Source organism: Cupressus sempervirens, chromosome 3, assembly GCF_028749045.1.
Source record: "Cupressus sempervirens isolate cs-2001-9-10 chromosome 3, ASM2874904v1, whole genome shotgun sequence".
Taxonomy (NCBI): Eukaryota; Viridiplantae; Streptophyta; class Pinopsida; order Cupressales; family Cupressaceae; genus Cupressus; species Cupressus sempervirens.
This window is the reverse complement of record NC_143120.1, coordinates 826,017,593-826,035,563: the sequence shown is the minus strand read 5'-3', so window position 1 is coordinate 826,035,563 and position 17,971 is coordinate 826,017,593.

Genomic DNA, 17,971 nt, shown 5'->3' with positions numbered 1-17,971 from the left:
ATCACCCTTCACATCAAATTTACTTTTCTAGATTCTTTCAAAATGTAACATTTGCTTCCAAATACTTTTAGGTAACTTACATTGGGTTTGTAGCCATACCATAACTCATAAGGGGTTTTGAATGAGTCCTTCTTCAGCTATACTCGGTTCAAGGTATGAAATGCAGTGTTAATAGCTTCCTTCCAGTATTTGATAGCAATGCTCTTTTCAATCATTAAGGTTCTTGCATAGTCCATGATAGATCTATTCCTTCTTTCAGCTATTCCATTTTGTTCAGGAGTTCCAAGTGTTGAAACCTATCTTTTGATTCCCCTTTCAATGCAAAAGTTATTGAACTCATGTGAAATGAATTCACCACCTTTGTTTGACCTCAAAAAATTTAGTCTTTTGTGTATTTCCTTTTCTAGTTTGGCCAAATACCATTTAAACTTCTCAAATGCTTATAATTTCTCTCTTAGGTACACGACAGTCATTATTCTTGAGTAATCATCAAAAAAAAAGAATGAAGAGCTTTTCACTAGTATAACTTTCAATTCCAATAAGTCCACACAAATCAGTATACACAATTTCTAAAATTTCTTCAGACTGATAGTTCTTTCTTTTAAAGCTATTCTTTCCCATCTTGTCAATTTGACAATTGTTGCATAGACCAACCTCAGGTTTTTTTATGTTAGGAATGCCTCTTACTTTCCTGAATTTAATTATTTTTACCAAGTTATCCTAGTTCACATGGCACAACCTCCTATTCCATAACCAACTTTCTTCAACTTGAGCAATAATACATGAACATTCACCAAGTTCAAGATAGAACAAGTTACCTTTTATTTGAGTGCTTGATCCAATCAGCTTTCCTTTGCCATCCAATAGTCTTGCTTTTCCATGTATGAATTCCACTTTGAATATATTATTGAGTAGATGTGCCACATGCAACAGATTGTGGTTTAGTCCTTCTACCCAATATGCATTATCACATACAAGTTCTTTGGTTAGAGAGATTCTTCCTTTTCCTTTTATGCAACAAGGTTCATTATTACCAAATCTCACACTGCCACCATCATAGTCTTCAAAATGTTCAAACTTAGTTTTATCACCAGTCATCTGATGAGAACAACCACTATCTATAATCCATGTATCATTTTTTCTTACATGAGAAATGAGTGCCATTTCTTCATCACTGTCAGATTCATCCTTTATAACAATGTAAACAATTTCATCTTCTTCATCATCATCAAAATCATTAGAATCTTTAGCCATGGAACATGTTTTCTTACCTTTATCCTTGAATTATTTGAAGTCTTTCTTGCCATTGTACTTGTGACCTTTCTTCTCATCCTTGTTCTGCTTATTTGGGCACCTAGCAGCAATATGTCCAATTTTTTCACAAGAAAAATAGATTAGAGGAACCTTACCTTTGCATTTCCCTTTTCCTCTTGAATATTTCCTTGCTAGTAGAGCTTCAACCACCTCAAGATCACTATCTATAATTTATTTAGATTTTTCATCACTATCTGACTAAGGATCATTTATCTTCTTGCCCTTCTCCTTGAGTGAAATCTTGGCTTCAAATGTTGATTCAATGTTCTTGGTAGCTAGAACATAATTATCATAGTTGTCTAGCTTGAATGCAATCAATCTTCCAACTATGGCCTCTAAATTTATCTTATGAATTTCTTCACATCTTCTTTCTTGAATTTCAGAAACTCTAATTGCATAAATAGGAAGTAAAGTTCTAAGAACTTTACTTATAACCGTTTCCTACTTGATATCTCCTCCAGATGCTTTCATTGCACTAACACTTGCTTTAACTCTTTCAACATATTTTTCCATGTTTTCATCCTCTCTCATCCTCATTTGATCAAATTGTCCTCCCAAACTTTCAGCTTTGGCTCTTCTTACATTATCATTGCCTCCATAGATCTCTTTCCATTTGTTCCACATTTCAAAGGTAGTTTTGCAACCTTGATGTCATCAAATTCTTCTTCACTTAGAGTAGATGCAATATCTATCATCATGTTGTTGTAAGTATTCTTTTCAACAATATCATAGATAGATAATGTACCTACAAGTTCTACATATTTTTCATCAAGGTACTTTAGCCCTAAATCACCAATAGAAGCCAGATGAAGTCTCATCAATCCTTGCCATGCTGAGAAGTTGTCCCTGTTAAGTCTTGGAACTTCCCTCTTGCAAGACATCCTGATTTTTAGCTTAGATCCTCGAAATCTTTTCTTGCAAGCACTAAGAGCTCTGATACCAATTGTTGGAATTATAGATGAAATAACTAAGAGGGGGGGTCAATTAGTTACCACAAAATCAAATCTAGATCCCTTAGATGTCTTAAATAACTAGTTATTATTGTCACTCAGTAAACACATCATAAAATGTTGTAACTCGGTAGATTAACTTATTACTGATCTTTAAGGATTCATAATTATTAGCATGCATGAAAAACTAAATAAAATGAACACAAGAGACACCAAATTTAATGTGGAAACCCAATATGGGAAAAAACCACCAAGAAAAACCACCAAGTAACTAGCTACCAATTTTCACTCTTCTAAAGTGAGTCCTATTAGGAGCCCACCCTATTAAAGGTTACAATACACACTGTTAGGTTTTGGTACCCTAAATAAATATACTTAGCTTTTGGTACCCAACTACTCTAAATTAGGATCAGGATCTTTACTTAGGGTATCTTTACTAATCTTGATCCATATTTAGAGTAGTTGACATCAAATTTGAATATCCATAATATATCCATGTCACCTTTCTCCTAACCTTCACTGGGTCCATCGTTAGGTAAAATAATGTAGTTTCCAAATTGATATTCTTTGTATATTATTTGGGCTTTAGGATTGTTTGAAGGTATCACTGTGTATTTATTCTTCGGCTCCAGGTCTAGTTTGATCTCCTTGTTATCTACTACAATTAAAGATTCAAACCAATCCATCTTGATTTCCCCTCCCATGTCTTTACAAAATGTTTTTCTTATCATCATCCCATAGATGGCTAGAATGTTGGCCACTAGGATGGTTAATTTCAATCTTTTTTCTTGGCAAGCATAAAGGATTGCATGTACATCTTTTACCTAACCAATGAGGGGGACCTATTTCCCATCCATGGAATAGCAGCATTAGAAAGTTTTAGTGACATCTAGACCAAGGGCTTTAGCTACTAGAGCTGGCATGAGTTATCGGAAGCCCCCAAATCTATAATGCAGTTGTTGAGTTTTTTCCCATTTAACAATAAAGATATGTAATACGGGTTAGGTTTTCTTTCTTCAACTCCTCCTACAAAAGCATGAGTACAAGGTTCTTCATTATTATATATTTGTCTAGTACCCTTTGACACAAATATAGGTTTCTTGTGAGATGTCTAGTTTTCAACAACATTATCAATAAATTTGGCATTTTCTAAGGGTTCCCTCTTCACATATCAGACTAATTTATATAACTCCTTAGGATTCATTCTCAAGTATTCTACCAAAGAGATAGAAATGGAAGAAGATTTAAAAAATTTGACAATATGAAAGGTAGAAGTGTTGGCTATTGAATTTACTCTAGATAATATTTTAAAATTTGCACTCCTTACAAGGTCACTATGTGTGTGCTCTTTTCCTTTAGAGCTTGTGGCGGTTGCAATGGCTCCTGTGTGGGACTTTTGATTTCTTTGATTCCTAGTCAAGATTTTGTAGGTAGGATCTTCTAGTATCACAAAAGCATCTCCTCCCCTTTCTATGTCAGATTCATATTCAAGAAAATAGGTACCTAAATTTTCAACTTCTCCCCTTTCACACTCAACTGACTATTCAATGCTAAGAGCATCTTTGGCCATCTAAACACATCTTAAACAATAAATGAAAATTTTTCTATCATAATTCATAGTCAAATGAAAAGAGCACATGGTCTCTTTAGGTACTTCTTCAACTTTTAATCTTGGCTAAGGGGCTACCAGGAAAGGGGTTTTACCATGACCCTGGTGTTGTTTTTGTCTATTAACATCCTGATATGGGGATTGGTAAGGGCCACTATTTCTATTCTATTTCCTTTTCAATATATCCATATCATTCATTAATCTTTGCATGAAAGGATCCATGGGATCAGAGGTGGAAGCGGGCCTAGAAGATTGAACTTCTCTTCTCTATTTACCAACATTGATGAGTGCATCTTCTAATTGAATTGCCAATCTTTGAGTAGTAGCCAAATCAATGGCTACATCTTTAATAAGATGAAAAATTACATCAAGTAGGACTACATTTACAAATTTAATATCTTTTGATTTTCACCATTTGGCCTAGAGGCAACAAGAATCCTATAGATCAATCTATCAAATTTAGCTATGAATTACCTCATTAGTTCATGCATTTCTTTCTTTGATTAGCTTAGCTAAAGAAACAAAGAGAACTCATTGTCAAGGGATTTGAATCTATTTTCATATGTTTCCTTCATGTCATTCCAACTATCTATAGAATATTGGGGTAAGTGATTGAACCAATTAGTAGTAGCATCTATTAGTGTTCAAACAAATAGCCTCACAACTATTTCTTAAGTGGGGACACTTATAATTCCACATGCCATATGAAATGCAGATAGGTGAATCTTTTGTAGAGATTTTATCATCGTCACTAAACTTGGGAAAACTTTAAATTTCACCCTTGGGAAATGTAGTAGGGTTAACTCCAAGATTTAGTAGGGTTCATTTGATAATATAAATAGTAGAGGTTGGATGTTCAAATGAGAAGGCACTAAAGCTTTTAGTGGAAGTAGAGACTACACCAAAGGTGAGATAGGAGAATGTTTGTTACAAGAACTAGGTCTACTACAAGACTTAGTTTTTTGCTTGCCTAGAGTATTAAAGTTAGGAAGAAAACTCAAATTCTTTAAAGGTTCAAAATTTTCATCTACAATGTCATTTTCTCTTTCACCTTTTGTGTACCTTTTATTAGCCAGATATACTTTCGTATTCCTCTACTTAGAGTCTTGCAGTGGCTTGGTAAAGTCTATTAACCACTTCCTCTTCTTGAACTTCTAGCACACCTCTCAAAAGCTCAACATGTTCTTGCTTTCTTTCAAGAACATTTAAAACTTGCTAAAATTGTCAATTATTTTAGTGTAGTGTTCAGGCAACTAGAGTTAGATCAGAAACAATGTCCTCCTATTTGTCTTTGAAACTTAAATTAGGCTACAAAACATAGAAAATGTTATCTTATGGTAGGACCACTTTAATTCATTAGTACTTCAAAAGGGCTTAGTCCTCTTCCTCTAGGGACTCTCCCTAGTAGAGTCACCAAAAATCTATTAGTGAAGAGATTGTCTTTCCTACAAAATTCAATCTATGCCCAAGACCAAAAATTCAAAAGGTTCATAATAGTTGGGTAAACATTATGCTAATTATTTCCCTTTGAATTTTTAAAGGTACAACTCCTTTACAAATAATTTATTAATGAATTTGAAAGATCAAAATAAATAAATTACACACTTTTGCTAGAAATTTTTTAAGGGACACTCGTGTACTCTTAGGTATTGAGGTATTGATTTACAACTTCAAAATTTTAACATTAAATCAAAAATCTCACAATCTTTCCACAAGTAAGAATTAAAAAATGAACTTAAATTCTATAGCAACTTAAACCAATTTTCACCAAAAAAAGACAAATAGACACAATAGGAGAAATAGCAGTAGATGTCATACAATATTAACCATTATGGCTCACAAAGTAACCATAACTGATTATGTTTAAACACTAAGTTTCAAAGCATAGTAAAATATGGTATATGTATATATATACATATTCAAAAAGACTTCCAAAGAAAAAATTCATCAAGAGAGAACTTTCACATATACTACTATTTTTTTATTACTATTTCCATCCAACCAACTTCAATAATACTAAACTTTATAAGAGTATTTTTATGCTACTAAAATCTAACACTATTCTAGCCAAATGCCCCAACATTAAAAGTCTTTTACAAACCTAAAAAGGCCTCCATCAAAACCTAGCCTTTCAACTGAAAATAGTTATAAGCAAAGAAATAGTTTTTAAAACAGTGTTGAAAAATCAAATGTCAAATATAACTATTTGTAACTAAACATTCCCGCCAAGATTTTCTCCATCCATCAACATTTTCTTAAATAATTTCCAGCTTCTAAAGATGCTCACAAATTCCTACATTGTGTGGGAGTGAGTATTCTTCAAGATGAGTAGTTTTGATCTATAGGCATCTTTCTACCACTTGAGCTCCCTGATCCTATAGCTTTGCCTTGGCATAAGGTCCTTGTTCAAATATAATATCAATTCAATGTTGGCTAGGATGGTGAAGTCCCTAAAATTAGGGATATCACTATCCTTTATCCAAGACATGGTATCATTGAAGCTCTTAGTTAAAACATTAGAGTCCATGTTGTCATCCTTAAACTATCAAATACCTATAGGGTTGACAAACTACATATCCTTCAGGAGCTCTTTATGCATTCTAGTGACTTTGAGTTCCACTACTTGAATCTCTTTGATGGATCCCTTTTAAATAAAATCTTTCCAACCCATATTATTTTGGAGGATGAATAGCATGCATGAGTCTATAGTCTTCATGGGGTTTTCACTCATGAACTTCACCACACCATATCTTTCAACTTCATGTACCTAAAACAAAATGGTTTAACACCAACTTTGATCATCCTCCCACATCAAAACAAGGGTTTGGACCTCACTCAACAATGCTTCTCCTTCTACATGCATGGTATTGAAATCCAAAATAAATTTACTATCCTCCTTTACTATGGATCCCACCCACTCAGGCATTACGTCTAAGAGTAATTTTCCCTTTTGCATTTGTTTGACCATTTTTTGGCTATCTAATGAATTGGTATCAAAAGATTATAGAGTCTAAATTAATTGAAGGGCACCCAAATTCATCACAAAATCTATGTACTTGGCCATGGTGATTACCAACCTTTTCAGTTCCTTCATTTTTTTCTATCCCTTTTAGATTGAGTCAACATATGATCTACAAAGAATTTGAAGAAGTAGTTCTTGGTATATCTAGTGATGGCCCCCAAATCCATAGTAGTAGCTTTGAAATCCTTTGTGTCAATCTCCCTATATTCCTCCTTTAGTTTATAGGTAGCCACCTCTACGATCATCATTCCAGTCATAGGGTCTTTGATCAACCACGTACAACTTTTCATCTTCTTTCTCTTAAGACCTCAGGCTACATATTTTGTGACAATGTCCTTAATGGGTATGGACACTAGTTGAAGGCTATGTTTATTGCTTACTAAATTTGATAGCCATGGTGGGATAGTGGAATTGCTTGTCATCCCTTGATTTCCTTTGGGAGGAGTCATCAAACTAGGTTGATCTAACTTTGAAGCCTCTATTAATTTTACATCACCATCTTGATTATTTGAAAAGGTGATCTCTTCTCCTTGATTTTTTCCTTAAGTCATCATTTTCTCTTTCTGAACCTTCTTTTGTGTGAGTACATGAGATTTGATCTTGGACCTAGTTCTAGGAGCTATAATTTGTTTAGGAGATGTTGCTCCTTTGCGATTCTTGGGAGTTAAAATACCACCTACAACATGAGATGAAATTTGGATGTCAGAAGTTAATGTTTCAAAGAAAGAAACCACCTTTGGGAATTTTGTAGTTTGTTTCTCATTGACTAATTTCATGTTTCTTCTCCTTAACTAGTTATCTAAATAGGTTTAAATGGATCTAGTTCTAAGGTTTACATCATCTTCTTCATCCTAGTTCTTGTCTACTTCTACTTTCTTTTGCTCACTTGCCTCTTCCTATCCTGGTTCAACAACATTTGAACCATTTTTAATTATTCCCTCCAATTTGAACTTCAATTTCAAGGAATTAATTTGAGGAAGTGTTAATCTTGAATGACCCCTTTTAACCACCTCTCTCTCATCTTTACAATCTTCCCATAAATCTTCTAAATGAGGAACTATCAGTGATTGGTCCTTAAGGTTGAGCACCTTTTCTATGAAAACTTTGCTATCAAAATATCTCCTTCCCTAGTAGAATCCAAGGTTAAAACCGAGCAATTTACTTCTGATCACAAAGGCATTGATCACACTAATGCTAGCCAAATGGTTAAGTTTCACAAGAAAAATGGACTCCCACTTCTCTTGAGGTAGATTATCTTTAATCATGTAAAATAATTGCCTACATATCTCAACTATGATAAGAAAATCTAACACATACCAAGGAAGCTTCAGAGGTTCCTCTTCCAATCCTCCTACTTGTAGGTATGTAAACTTAGGAAATTGAATGAAAGATCTTTTGTATGTTTGAACTAGCTTGTGGGCCTCTAGGGATATGATTAGCATTGGTCCTTTTCTAAGGTTCAAATGTACACTTTCTATCAAAACATCATATGTTTTCCTTAATTCCTCCAACACTTTGTCCTTTTGTAGTAGGGGACAATATTGGTAAATAGTTACATCTTCATTCCAAGGTTCATGAGGAAGGGAAGTAATATTGCTGAAAGATGCAATACAATAGGTCAAGTAGGAAGACATATGGAAATCTTCTCTTGATATCTTAGAATGTTTGAGCTGATTCCTTAGCAAACTAGCTATCAATTCTATTGAATCTAGAAATTGTTTTCCCTTTAGGATAATGTCTATGTAGTGGTACATCTAGCCTTCAAAGAGAAAAACATTAGTAGACCCTTCAACCCAATGTAGATAAACCATGAGATCATGGACATGAGGCTTCATGTAGTCTTTAATGATTATCATACCAAACTTCAAACAACCTTTATGGTTATTCTCTATCCATTTCCTAGCCATCATGTCATAGTACTTGTCTAGGTTCTCTTGGTACTCATCTAGAGATTGGGTAGGGCTAAAGGAAGAAAAGGTGCACTCAGGTAGATGCAAAACTAATGACATAGTCTCCCTAGAGATGGACAATATTGGTTCCCCATCTTTGTTCAAAATATGCTTGGTTCTCACATCATAGTGATCAATGTACAACTGAAGAAATTCAGGACTTAAAAGGGAAGGGGAAAGTAGCAACTTTAATTACACCACTTGCTAGGATTTCTAAACAACTATTAACCTCATTAGCTTTCTCAAGAAAATTCTCGTGTAGCTTCTCAACCTTGCTTCCTTTTAAATTAGTGTTGGAAATGACAGGTCTCTTACACTCAAGAATGGAAATATTCCCAAAGAAACACAAAAAAGACCTCATTCTAAACAATGGAAGGAAAAACCCAACACTACTATTGTTCTTCAAAGTAACAAAAAGGGATTTCTTGTATTCTCACCTATAAATAGCTGAAAGAAAACTAGTACACTTTCCTTCCTTTACTATTGCTCTACTTCTAATTCACCTTTGCACATGGTAAAATAATTAAATGGAAAACTAGTATTTTAAAGGTAAGGGAGCATACTAGTGAAAGTACTACCTCATAATGAGGTATTCATGGCAAGATTGTTTCTACTTAACTTGCTCACTTGAAGCTATGACAAGACTCGTCCATTAAATGATCAGTTTACACAAATGTTCTTACAATAATTATGAACTCTTGACATCCAATTTGGCCCCCAAATGAAAGATTTGGCTTCCTTTTAATCATTATGATAACTCAACCTTCACTTCAAGAAATGATAAATTAGACAAGAACTTTTAATAATTACCTTGACACATTATTTAATTTCTCAAGAACTATTGTCCTTTTAAGAATAATTAACATCCATGTGCAAAATCCTTAGTAGTAGAACTACTTTGAACTTCTTTGAACCAAGGTTCAAAGAGGTACAAAGATTCAAGTAAATGTCTCCACTTTACTTAGTAGGTCCCACCTACATAAAACAAGTTAGTATCAAAAAGATTTGGTTGAACTACTTTGAACTACTTTGAACCAAGGTTCAAAGAGGTTCAAAGTAGTTTAAGAGAAATACTTACAAAAATATATCACAAAAATGACTTCCATATGTAAGGCATGATGACTTTTGAAAAGAAGAAAATGTGAGGAACTTTCTTGGCATAATATTTTGCATTTTAAAGAGGAACTAAAAATTTATAATCACAACTCAAAACTAGGGCTAACACGCATCAAGTTTAGATGAGGTCACTTCATCCAATGGATCAGGTTGTCACATCACCCCCAACTAAGAAATCAAATGGTATGTGGAACTGATGTTGCATTGGCATATTTTACATCAGTTCCAAGAATCTAAGTTCTATACAGATTGTATATGCATGACTTAAGATGCAATGTATTGGTTAGAACTTAGAAAAAATATATATTTTGTTAGTTTTCATGTTGTTACTAAGCATGAAAAATTTTAATTACGGTTGAGCTATTAAAGGTGATAGTATTGGTTGAGCTTGTTGTTGTTTCTAAGCATAAAATAAATGATGTGTAAGCCAAGTGATTTGAAATTGCTATGATAGTTGAGCTTACAATTGTGTAAGCACTGAGCATTTATTGCCAAGTTTCAAAGGTTATATGGTCAATTCTTGACTCATTTACATTCATCCAAGATTTAAGAGAGAACAAAAAGCATAAGAAAAATTTAGGAGAAGGATTCAAACATTTTTGAACTATGCTAAGCTACTACTTGTCACCAATCATCATATTTATAAGGAATTTATCATGTGTCAAGTTACATTGTTTGAATTATTGCAAACCCTAGCTATTGATATGGTGTCTAATTCTTCTACTATTGTTAGGAAGGAAGGAAAAGAGGTTTTGCATGTTCAATTAAATTTGTAATGAGATTAAACAACCACCCTTCTAAGCTATTTCCAATATTCCATACAAAAGGAGATCCAACTCATGTGTTATCAATGATACCACCATAGGTTTTGATGATACAAGATTGAAGATGTTGTTACAATTGTAAGGTTGGATATATTAGTGAAATGGAAATCAAAGATTTATATAGAAAACTATGCGTTGATGGAGTGCTAAAGGAGGAAAACAATATTGTTGAAAAAAAGGGCTAACTTGTGCCCTATATTTTCCAAATTATTGAAAATAGAATGGATTAAGATAGTGTTGAGAAAAATACATGATCACTCAGTATGGTTGTAAAATGCCCCTACCAAAATCACTAAAAGGATCATTCAATGAGTAATAGGGTACCCTACCTTGGATACACCCAAGACCATGTGAAGTGATGCGAAGTAAGTAATTGATAAGAATACAGGGGTAGTATGGAACAAAAGAGGTATGACAAATGATATAATTTTAGATCCCCTAATTGCATTTATAGTGAGAATGATTGCTTACAAGTTCTTTCAATCTAGTAGATTGAATAGTGTGTCTTGTATGGCTATGGATTTGGGCTACAAGATAGTGAAGAAGGATCACTCTATGACCTTGCCAAGTTACAACTCTATCAATTATCAGAAAACTTGGGAGCCATAAGAAAGACAAAGAGTCTACAATGCAAATTCGGTTCATTACTAGTTTTCATATTCTTCTATGTACAAAACACATTTCCTTCATTTGGAATAGTTTCTTGGAAGACTAATAGGTCAATTGTATTTCAAATTGTAGAATTCATAAAGAAACTTGGGGACAATTTTGAGTTAGTCATGACAAGCCACTTTGAAGACTTTAAGAAGTCTATGAAATAAAGACTAAGGATACTAGTGTTAGTAGTAGAGAAATAATATGATGATGCACTTTTTCTAGTTGATGTTGATCATACTTATATACAAGCAGTTGTTCATAGGGTTAGATGGTATAGACCATTTCCATATGAAATCAATTTGGATGAGGTATCAATTGGCATGACAACACTATTAGCAGAGGAAGTGGACAAGAGTGTAACCTCATTTGGCAATTATGAGGAAGCCAAATTCAAAATCACAATAGATTTGAAGACAACTTCTATTATGAGAAAGAAGAACAAAATTGTTAAGAAGCTTAAAGAAATATTTCTTGAAAGGGGAAAAGAAGAATATGAGCAACTAGCTCAATCCCCACTTGCACTAACACAAGGTCAAGGAGAGGACCAAGAAGAAGAGGAAGTGGAACATGATAAAGGTATCGAGGTAGAAGAAACCAATGAAGCAACCAAACCTACAAACAAGAAGAAAAGAAAAGCCAAGGATCTAGCAACAGAGAAACCAAAGAAAGGTTGTGAAGCCAACACAACAAAAGCTAGGAGTATCTGTCACCAAGGCTAGAATAAGGGTTACTACAAAGAAAACATAGGAAGATGATAAACCCAAAGGAAAAAAATCAAATGCTACTACAAAGAAGAGTTAGCAAGATCAACCAAAGAGGAGGAAGTATATAACTCCAGATGAATCATATGAGGAGAGAGATGAGTTAGATGATAATAGTCAATTCCAAGTGGTAATCCATGGTCCCTCTTTTGATTTAGACAACTTATGTGATAACATTAAGAATAATGTCAATTTTTTAGGGTTCACACATGTGGAGTTTAACAAACTAGGAAAGGTAGAAATGAATAAGGTTGAGGAACCTGTATATAAGATGATGTCCATATTTAAGACCACACCTATTAAGCTTGCCAACTCTTTACCCAAAATTCTATATAATAGAGTCGAGAAAAGGTGGAAATATAATTTAACTACTCAAAGGAATATAAGGGAGACTACTCCAACTAGAGCAATGCCAAAATTGGATAAGTCATCTATGACTAAGGCCATTAACAAATATAAGGGAATTTTTTCTCCCAAATACAGAGCTTTGAACATTTTATAGAATAACATGGAGGACATTGTGAAACAGAGCACCCAAATATGGAAAGTTATCTATGGGTTGCAAATAGAAAAGGTAATTGAGAAAGCACCTGAGGAGGTAGGCGAGAAAAAAGATGACCAAGAGGTAGTTGCTCGATTACCATGGATGGACATGAGGAAGGCACAAAGAAAGAAGAAAATATAGAGGCTATAGCTGAAGAAGAGAAACAACAATATCAGATTGTACCTATGGTACATATGTTAAGTGACATTCCCCCTCATGTAGACCTAGCAAGTCAACAAGATACTATCAAGATAAAGGATATTTTTGATAATACTATACATAATAGAAATCCTTTGATAAAGGACGATTTGAAGAGGATACTATAGGATTCTAATTTAGCCACTAAACTTTGCACTAATCTTCTATTAGTAAGTACAGATGAAATTGACAAGGTATTAGTAGAGGAGAAACAAAACACTGACACATCTAGTGTGCCCCTTTCATCTACAGAGACAAGAGGTCCAGAACCACAATAGGGTGTCACTGTTGACACTCATGTTTCAATGCCTATTGTGGTATACCAAAGAAAGGACATAGTGATAGGAAATTTCAACACATTGGTGCCAAATACTTTAGTGCAAGAAATATCGACAATTGAGAAGGATGAGACACAAGTCCATATAGGTCAAGAAGTCATGCACCCAATTTACAAATTTGAGGTGAAGAAGACAAAATAGTGAAGGAAAAGGATAAGACTAAAGAATTAATTTTGACTATGAAACCAAAGGAATATATAGCAATTCAAATATTAGTTACCCTACCAATCTCTACATCTCTTATTCCTAGTCAAAATCTTCAAAGGCCAAGTGTAGATGCTACACCATTGCAGTCATCAAGGCCTGGTCTTAATACATCTAAGGTTGGAGAAGGAACATCTTATCGAAATGTTGACTTAGATGAGATGATTTAACTTCCAATGTTTGATCTAACAACAATCACAACAGAATAGATGAGCATATTACAAGAAGCTTTAGCAAAGAAGAACAATCAAGAGTTATTCATAAGGGAGCATAAGTAAAGACAAGTGCTATATGACATCAAAGACATATTTCTTGATGCATTCAGCCTCCCAAAACATAATTTAGATAAACCCATTATTGAAAAATTGGTGAATTTAATGGATAAAATTAGTGATGTAGATCTGGACACAAACACCAAACTTTTAGAATGGTCTTAGAAGATATTTTAACTAAGGTTGATGAGAAGATTTCTAGTGCTGACTTAGCAACCAAGATGACTTAGCAACCAAGATGCAAGATGTGAAAAAGGTGTTAGAGAATATATTTTCTCTATAGACAAAGCTTTGTGATGCAAACATTTTCACTCAAGAAGTACAGAGGGCTATTGAATGGCTATAGGGAGATTTAAAGATAGTAGGTAATATTCTTAGGTTGTCTCTTGGTCATAGTCAAACTCATTTTCAAAGGTTATTATCTACTCAAGGTCAGCTAGTTTCCTTATACACACAAGATTCAAATACTAGGGCTACCTTGATAAATATTCAAACCATGTTGACCCACACATGACGGTGTTGCATAAGGAACTAACCTTTTTAGAAACATTAATGAAGAAAGGTCCTCATATTTCTACTCATTAAAGCTTAGTGAACCTTTTTTACAAGCTAGATGTAAAAATTGAATCTCTAGAAGTGGCATGCAACAATTGGGATGCATCACTTAAGATTATAATGGAGGTCCATCAAGCATTTTTGGACAAACACACTATTCATGTAACATCCATGACATAAGTGTCAAAAAAAGGGGGATTTGAGAATAAGGGGGATGCTAAAGAACAAGGAGATATTAAAGAAAAGAAGAGATTACATAAAGGGGGACTATAGTCATAAAATAGAGTAAGCTAGCAGTTAAAGAAAATTTACTCAATAAGAGTATTAGATTCAAATACAGCATAGAACAATCAACTTAGCGAGAATTATGAAGTTTTGAGGTATGACTAATAAGTCATAAGATTTGAAAAATTTTGAAGTTTTGAAATTTTGTAAACTTAGTAAAGTTTATATATTATTTGAGTTATGCTTAAGTGAAGGTTATATATGCATGAAAAAGTGTTTTTTCCACTCATGTCAAAGGGGGAGATTGTTAATATCATATTGGTTTTGACATATGAGTGACTACACACTTAGTCATATTCATAAAGTGCATGTCAAGTAAGTAGTGTATTATGAGCACAAGTTGTCATACAGTGCATGCCAAATGACATATAAGTAAGTGCCAAGCATTGGTATGTTCCGAGTAGATAGTTAGTGCCAAGTCACTCTAGTGACAAGAAAGTTAGTATATGTTGAGTAATTTAGATGCTAAGTAAATAGTGGATGCTGAGTTATTCAGAAGACAAGTTACAACATTAAAGATATAGTGGATATTGATTATCAAAGGCTTCAAGTGTTGAGTAAAAATTTTGGACATAGTTGTTTGTAATGGCACAAACTCCTATGTAAACCATTTTTGGGCCGACTTAAGGATTGTGTTACAATTCTAGATGATAATAATGAATCTATATTGAGAATCCCTATGTAGTACATGCAACCAATCCAATTGAGGGATGTTCTAAGTAGAAAAATGGGTGAATCACAATCATTGATTCTTACCTAACCCTAAGTCACCTAGCTCTTCTTAAGGAAGGAAAACCCTAAAGAGTTTAAGGAGAGAAGAGAGAAGTGTACATGCATAGATAGAGCATCCATGGTGACTAAGGACTTGTGAATTGAGATATAAATTCTAGAATTGGTTAGAGAGAATAGAGGAAAGTAGAGAGGTTCAAGTACACATTAGGAAAGAGGTGGTATGTTATCTAGAAAAGAAGTGCTAACCAAAGGATCAAGGCTGAGACATTTTAATTGGTGAATCTGTAAAATCTCTTAACAAAGTAGCCTTAATAGGTTTCAAGTTCTAGTAGACTTTTATATAAATCTCTTAATCGAGTGCTTACTTCATTATAAGTTGAAGTCCTTTAACTAGGTACAATTCTAGTAGGGTTTTGAAATCCTTTAATAGGGTAAGATCTAACAATCTTTGTAATCCTTTAATAGGGTGGACCTTTCATAGGGTAGATCATAGTTTATGATCAAACATTGTAACCTTCATTGGATATACTTTACAACTACAATAGTATAGAATTGTGGGTGTCATCCCAACCCCAGTTTTACATTCTCAATGTAGTTTTCTTGGGTAACCAAATATCTTGTGTCATATATGTGTTGAATGTTTATTGTTTTCATACTATGGATGAACATGCTTAGTTTGGTATTTTAGTTTACATGCAAATTATGAGATGGATGTGTGATGAATGATTTAATAGATAAAGTTTTGAAGGACTAATTCACCCTCCCCCACCCCTCAAAGTTTACTTTCCCTGTTATATTTCTAACAAAAGGAATTATGGAATATGTATAGTACTTTCCTACTTAGTCACATGAAACTAACAATCTCTTACGAGATGACTGATCAGGCTCCACACTAGACAACAATCTCCCATTTGAAGGTTGATTCTGTAGCAATGTCACTACTCCATGAGGCTCCCACTAGATCAAACCACCCTAGACTCTATTGTTCTTTTATTATATTTAGTCAAGAAGACCAATTGAAGCTTAAGTGGAGTTCAAATTCTCCCTTGTCACTACCTTTATTAACATATCTATTGTATATTCAACTGTATGTATATTGTCCAACTTTAACTTTCCATCATCCAAAAACTAGCTGAATGAAATGGTACTGCAAATGTATTTTTTTTTGTCTTTGAATGCAAAGAAGAATTCTTTACAAGATGACTAGCACTCTAGTCATTAGTAAGCAAATAAATATCCCCTATGGGTGTCCCAATTATTCCAAGAAGAACTAAAGCCATATCATCTCCTTGGTTGCCTCTGTAGAAGCAAACTCAATCTCTATACTGGATAAAACATTCACCTTATGTAATCTAGAAACCCAACTAACTACTTACCCAACAATAGTAAAAACATAACCTATAGTACTCTACCTGTTATCAATATCCTTTACCAAATCTGAGTTAGCATAGCCTTGTAGGTTAGTAGTAGAGCCCCCAAAATGTAAATAGTTATTAGATGTGCCTCTCAAATATCTAAGAATCCATTTTACTACATTCCAATGGTCAATTCCTAGATGACTCACATACCTAAAAATGACTCCCACTACATGTGCAATATCTAGCCTCATACATACCATAGCATACATTAAGCTTCCTATGGCTAAATCATAGGGTACCTTGGACATCATATCCTCCTCTTCTTGCACCTTTGGACACATCTCCTTAGTAAACTTCAAATGACTAGGAAAAGATGTGCTGACAACTTTAGCATTCTCCATAAAAAAATATTGCAACACCTTCTCAATATAATCAACTTGAGATAGTGTCAATTTTTTGTTCATCCCATCTCTACAAATTTTCATGCCAATAATTTTTTTTGTTGCCCCCAAATCCTTCATAGAAAATGAATGTGCTAACTATTTCTTTAACCCCTTAATGTGATCCATGTTAGACCCAACTACAAGCATATCATCAACATATAAACATAAATTAATGTATTTTTCATCATCAAACCTCTTAAAATAAAAACAATGATCTAAATGACACTAAATGTAACCATGATCATGCATAAAACTATCAAATTTTAGATACCATTGCCAAGGTGCTTGCTTCAAGCCATATAAACTTTTCTTTAATATGCACACTAAGTTATCTTTACCTTTGACCTCAAATCCTTGTGGTTGTTCTATATATCTCTTCATCCAAATCACCATGAAGAAAGGTTGTTTTAACATCAAGATGCTCTAAATGAAAATCTTCAATAGCCAAAATACTTAAGACACTGTGAATAGAAATCATTTTAATAATAGAAGAGAATATTTCATCAAAATCAATACCTTTTTTCTAAGAAAATCCTTTTACAACTAACCTAGCTTTAATTTTTTTTTACCTCCATCCTCTTATTTCAACCTATAAACCCACTTATTTTATAAATACCTTTTACCTATAGACAACTTACATAAATGCCAAGTCTTATTTTTTAGTAAGTAATCCATTTCTTCTATCATCACAGACTCTCATTGAATCTTAGTATCTACCTGCACAACTTCATCATAACATTTAGGTTCACTAGCATATGTTAATAAAATGGAATACAGAGAGAGAGAGAGAGAGAGAGAGAGAGAGAGAGAGAGAGAGAGAGAGAGAAAATATTTTTGGAG